The sequence below is a fragment of the Rhyacophila brunnea genome, unplaced genomic scaffold, assembly GCF_057557595.1.
Source record: "Rhyacophila brunnea isolate RB1 unplaced genomic scaffold, BYU_Rbru_1.0 scaffold_23, whole genome shotgun sequence".
NCBI classification, from domain to species: domain Eukaryota; kingdom Metazoa; phylum Arthropoda; class Insecta; order Trichoptera; family Rhyacophilidae; genus Rhyacophila; species Rhyacophila brunnea.
This window is the reverse complement of record NW_028232893.1, coordinates 18,413,380-18,419,379: the sequence shown is the minus strand read 5'-3', so window position 1 is coordinate 18,419,379 and position 6,000 is coordinate 18,413,380. Positions and strand designations below refer to the sequence as shown.

Here is a 6,000-nt window from a genome sequence, read left to right as displayed (position 1 = left end):
AATTTGCTTGTGGAAAATGGAAAAATGGAAAATGGAGAAAATTGAGTTTAGAGCTGTTATTAAACATTTTAATATAAAAGGGTTAACAGCAAAGGAAATAAAAAATGAGTTGGATTTAGTTCACGGCATATCTGCTCCTTCACTTGCAACTATTTATAACTGGTTAAATGAATTTATACGTGGTCGTACATCAACAAAGGATGAACCACGCTCAGGACGTCCTGTAGAGGTGACTACACCAGAAATGATCAATAAAATCCACGATATGGTGTTAAGTGACCGAAGATTAAAGTTGAGTGAGATAATTGAGGTTACAGGGATCTCAAAAGGTAGCGTAATTTCTATTTTACATGACAAATTGGGCATGAAAAATATTTCTGCAAGATGGGTGCCGCGTTTGCTCACAGTCGACATAGGGTGGTGGCCTCTAAAGCCCTGTTGTCGCTCATGCAACGCAATCCGGATGAATTTTTTCGTCGCTTTGTGACTGTAGATGAAACATGGATACACCACTATACTCCCGAGACGAAAGAACAGTCAAAGCAGTGGATTGCGAAGACAAACCATGTCCAAAGAAGGCGAAAACCGTAAAATCAGCTGGTAAGGTTATGGCTACTGTATTTTGGGATGCACGTGAAATTATTTTCGTTGACTATTTGGAAAAAGGAAAAACAATAACACGGGATTATTATGCATCTTTATTGGACCAGCTAAAAAACGAAATTGAAGAAAAATGGCCTCATTTTAAAAGGAAAAAAATCCTCTTTCATCAGGACAATGCCCGTGTTCACACATGTTTACGATCAATGGCTAAAATTGAAGAATTGAAGTTCGAATTGGTCGACCACCCACCGTATTCGCCAGATTTAGCCCCCAGTGACTTTTTCCTTTTCCCAAACTTAAAAAAATGGCTAAGTGGACAACGTTTTTTTTCAAATGAAGAAGTCGTCGATCGGACAAATGCTTATTTTGAGGACCTTCCGAAAACTTATTTTTCTGACGGCTTAAAAAAAATTGAGAAACGTCTAACCAAGTGTATTGAGCTCCAAGGAGATTATGTTGAGAAATAAAAAAAAAATACAAAAATAAAAACTGTTTTAATGCTTTTTTCTAAGGAATTATTGACCCACCCTCGTATTTTCGGAAAATTAACAATCATTCCGGTTTATATATTTTTATATTTCGAGCGCTGCTCAAAATCAGGCAGTGTTTTTGATCTCTACGTCAGTGAACGCTTCACTTGTGACTACCCAAAAATATATTTCGATAAAAAAACAACCGTGAAAGCCTCAAACACAGAATAGATAATAAATAGAATTCCTATAGGCTATATATTCAATGCTATAAATATTAAACACGCATTATGTGCGTGCAATAGTGTGTGTAATATACCAATATTAAATAAGCGTCAATGCATGAACCAAGAGCAGTTGTCAGTATTCGACGTATGAAGTATTCTTGACACCTGTTTAAGTTTATCACGGATTCTTCCTCACTCGAGATCGGTTACCTGCTACTCCTTTCCCGTTAGGTATTTCAGTTACCATTATTTCTGATTGATTTATGAATTTAGTTATGAATGATTTTATTGATTTTTTTAAAACTTAACCAGAATGGCATAATTATTGTCATTAACGTTATTATAATTGGGAAAAGGCATAAACAAATAAACTCTATTGACAGGTTAGTTAATAGAAGAGAGGAATCAATAATAATTATTATTAATAGTATCAACAATGCGTGAGTATTGGAGCACTCTCCTCATAAACACCACTACATACATAGTTACAGTAGGTACCGACTATATCACATTCATTTCTTTAATATTCACATTCACTCAATTACGTTCACCAACATTAGTTCAGCTAACTACCACACGCACGCACGAGATGGTGCCCAGCGAGAGAGAGTCATTTTGGACAGGTGTTTTGGTTGTCGGGATAGCGGACAAGAAATATTTATATTTGAACACCCCAGACAATAATTACTTCATAGAGATACACTATACAGTAGAAACATCAAGTCTCAAGTTCAGGAAGATGAAGATTTCCTTGAGATGACGACAAAGGTGGAAAGTGATAAGAAAGACTCAGCAATGTCTATATGAAGCCAAAAAAGACACTTTCACACCGTGATTTAAGCTGCCTTTCTATATTTTGGAAAGCATGGAATAGGCTAAGAATTGTTATCACATGATACAAGACAATCATGAAATCTTCCAGACTGTCACTCCGTCTCGTGAAACAACATGAGATTGAAAAATATGGGCGCTAATTTATACCAGTACGTTTCGACGAAAATTTATCAAATTCAGTAAATATTCATGTCAGAAGTTTTATAATAATTGTATAATTGTAATTAACAGTCCAATGTAATGTCAGTATGTATAACAAAAACATCGAACACATTTGAATATTTTCAGAAACTTATCGAGCGCTCCGGTTTGTAAAATTTTCTATTTCGAGCGCTTAAACAATCCTGAAGAATGGGAGATCTTAATTTATTATTGGTGACGACAAGGTATCACACGAGGGTGGTATCCCATCATCTCAGGCTTAATGCGATGAGGAGGAATATTTGAAGGCGAATGATCAATAATGAGGAGGAACATCTGAAGGCAATGATCAATGAACAAGGTGATCTCCATCACAATGTTCTGGAGAGAAGTGGCTTGATTACGGATACATTAAGTATGTGATGACCTAATTGACGAACCATTTACTTGGTAAAAGAACGGCAACCAATGAATTTAAACTTATTTATTTAAACTAGCACTATAGTCTATTCAGATCCATGACTAACTTTATAATTTTTCAGGATTTCTATCTCAAGCTCTTTATCTTCAGCTGGTCACATTCAGGTTATCTGTTTCTCATTGAAACTTTAATCTATCCATTCATCTCTCCCAGGGGCGTTGTATTTTTTTTTTCAAATTAATTATATTTATTAACTTAGTATGTTAGTTGTTCTCGTAGCCGTTGCGATTCTGCCATTTACTCCACCTGCAAAACACTGCATCCGATCCAGCAGAACTCTGTACCTATCTCTCCACTGTTTACAATCAAGCACCTTACATTTTCAACGAATGAAAATCAGTACTACCTGTGCATCCACAGGTGAAAGACGCGTTCACGGTTATACCATGGCCGTTTTCGATTTCGATTTTGACGTATGAGATAAAACCACAACATTAAAGAATATCTGGCACAAGACAATAATAATTAACCAATATAATAATCGACCAACCGGCGCGCGGCGTTTTTTCTTAAATAGTACATCAGTTTTTTCCCTATCGAATATACATAGAATTGGTACAAAAATATTATAAGTGTTTTTTTTGTATATATTTGAAGTGTTTACCGGCATATATTTGGTGAAAATAATATATTATTAACTTTTAATAATATTGCATTATTTTATTCTGTGTGTGTTTTTAGTGAGGATTATTATTCTGTTGTTTATTTTTTGTGCCGAGAGGACTTAAAAAGGAGATAAATTTGTGCAGATTAATGTAAGTATTTTATTATTTTGGTTCATAATTTATTTTGTTTTTGCGACGACTTCAAATGTTAACGTATCGTATTATTTTGATTTTATAGATATAGATGTACCTAATCTGGCATGTTATTTTATTTAATGTTATATTTCTGCGATGTCAAAATAATAGTAAATTGTGATATTAACAAAGTATTATATAAAATTGTGTCTTTTCTTAATATAATATTATATTATTATGTAATGGAAAATAATAAGTAATACATACTGTACTGATTTATATAAGTAATTATTATTGTTTTTTTTATGTCTAGATGGGACTTATTTCCTTTTCGTTTAAAACCATAAATTTAATTTTGAACAATACAAAATAAATTTAAAAAAAAGGCCAAAAATTTGTAGATAGTAATTATTCCATTATTTAGTTTAATTATTATCAGGAACGTTCAAGGGTACCCTACTATTGCTATAAAATATAAAATTTCCAGGTAATTACACCAACCAATTTTATAAAAGATGTGTTCAATTACAAAATTCAATATTGTAGTAAAGATTCAAAAATAAATATATTAAACTATGTGGAATGTATTAATGAACACGAATGAATGACATGGACCATGGCATAGATTAGGCAGGGTTTAATTCAATTTTAAAAACTGACAAAAGCTTAGTGTGAACTCTTTATGCCGGATCTTAACAGCCTACCTCCACCCTTCGCCAATGTTATGAATAGTATGTTTATCAAAACTGGTCCTGATTATGTGTATCAAGTACCAACTTACTAAATATTTTGTCACAAGTATATTAATTAACATCATAATGTTTTTTTTTTAAAATTTAGAATTGATAGTTATAAACATTATCATGATAATTAAGTAGCCACCCTTACTGCACACAGGGAATGGGTAACGGCCTAACTACATAAACAGTTAGTAGTTGATTAAATGTAATTAAAGTGAAATTAAAATAGTATATTCTATATCTCTGTGGATGTATTAAATTGTTATATTTATATGAAAATAATATTTCAGTGATATACTCGTACCTAAACTGTTCTACATGTTTATCTGGTGTAGATATTGACTGCCTTCTAAAGAGGTAACAGTTTTTTTACGAGAGACAATTAATATTGTTGCTCATTTTCTCGAGATTTTAGGTCGCATTCGATCAAAACACAACGCTGACTTGTCATTTTTTTATACGGTTTTAAATGAGAATGATCTGCAAAGAGAACATAACACACGGGAAGTACCTTCTGGGTGAGGCTATAATAAGGTTTAATCCTCGAGTGTGGAGAAATATGGGATAACTATAAACGGAACGCGCATTGGTATCTATCTAATAATACTAATAATATTTGAGGATACTTGTTGATTGCGTTTTATAGCCTGACAATAGTAATACACCAAATCTGGCTTCAAAACTTTGGTCCATGGCTACTGGCTTTCGAATTTACACTTAATATATCATCGGTGTTTTGTAAAAAGGGCGAATTAACCAAAATGCTATTTTACAGGAGGAGGATTCTTAACTATTGACATTTATTTGTTTATGACCTATAAATAACTAACAAGTTTATAATATAGCTTAGAAAGAATACTGACATTATAATAGGCGTTATTATATAATATTTCAAAAGGCCTAATATGTCACATTCGCTTTTTATTCGTAATTTTAATTAATTTAATTTTAGTCGATTATCGTTTTTAAATACTTTGCTGTGGAGATACAAATTCGCCGTTTTTACACAACAAAGCTAGTGGGGTACATATTGTATTTTCATTAAAATCTCGATTTCGCCAAAATGGTTGATTCGCCCTTTTTACAAAACAACGACGATATATTCTGTAGTTCTGCCACTACTCTACACGAGTTATTTATGATAATTCATAGACTATCCATAGACGACGCAAAAATAGTCTCCTTATCAAAAAATCATTGAATAAATAATATTATATTGAGGTATTTCCAATTTAAAATGAAAGATTTTGATAATCGAGTCACGTGGAATGTTGTTTTTTTGTAATTTATAATATATATATATTTAAATATAAACATTGCTTAAGATTTTTTTAATCATAAGTAACTGAAACCTTATATATTAAATTAGGACTTTTCTAGGAAAGCAAATAATATATAACAAGAATATTAATTCTTGAAAACTAGTCATTAACCTAGTGGAGGATTAAGCTAGGTTCTTGGATGCATTCTACGCAACATAACTTTATTGGCGACCTATAGAAAAAAATATTTATTGAATTAGTAGTGTCTTAATAAGGAAGGGATGCAGAGTAAATTTTTATATGCTGCGTCTGATCCATACGTTAATCAGGAGAGTTTTCAATGGGGTTGCTTTGGTTTTCCTTGAGAAATATTGTCTATCGTATTCATATCGACGTGGGTAAACTACCTTGAGACTTCAAAATGAAACACTCAGGTTGAATTAAAATCAATAACATTTCGATAACGAGAGGTAAATAACTACATAGGTATTCAAATACTGCT

The 6,000-nt window shown here is 32.3% G+C and overlaps 1 protein-coding gene across 1 annotated transcript in view; it reads left to right on the top strand.

Moving 5' to 3' along the window:
• Positions 1–3,094: 3,094 nt before the first annotated feature.
• LOC147069625 (uncharacterized) overlaps positions 3,095–6,000 on the top strand; it is a 174,572-nt gene continuing 171,666 nt past the window's right edge. Inside the window, exon 1 of the mRNA XM_085950384.1 lies at positions 3,095–3,511. The gene's annotated coding sequence lies outside the window, so the exon portion shown is untranslated. The remainder of the gene's footprint in view (positions 3,512–6,000) is intronic.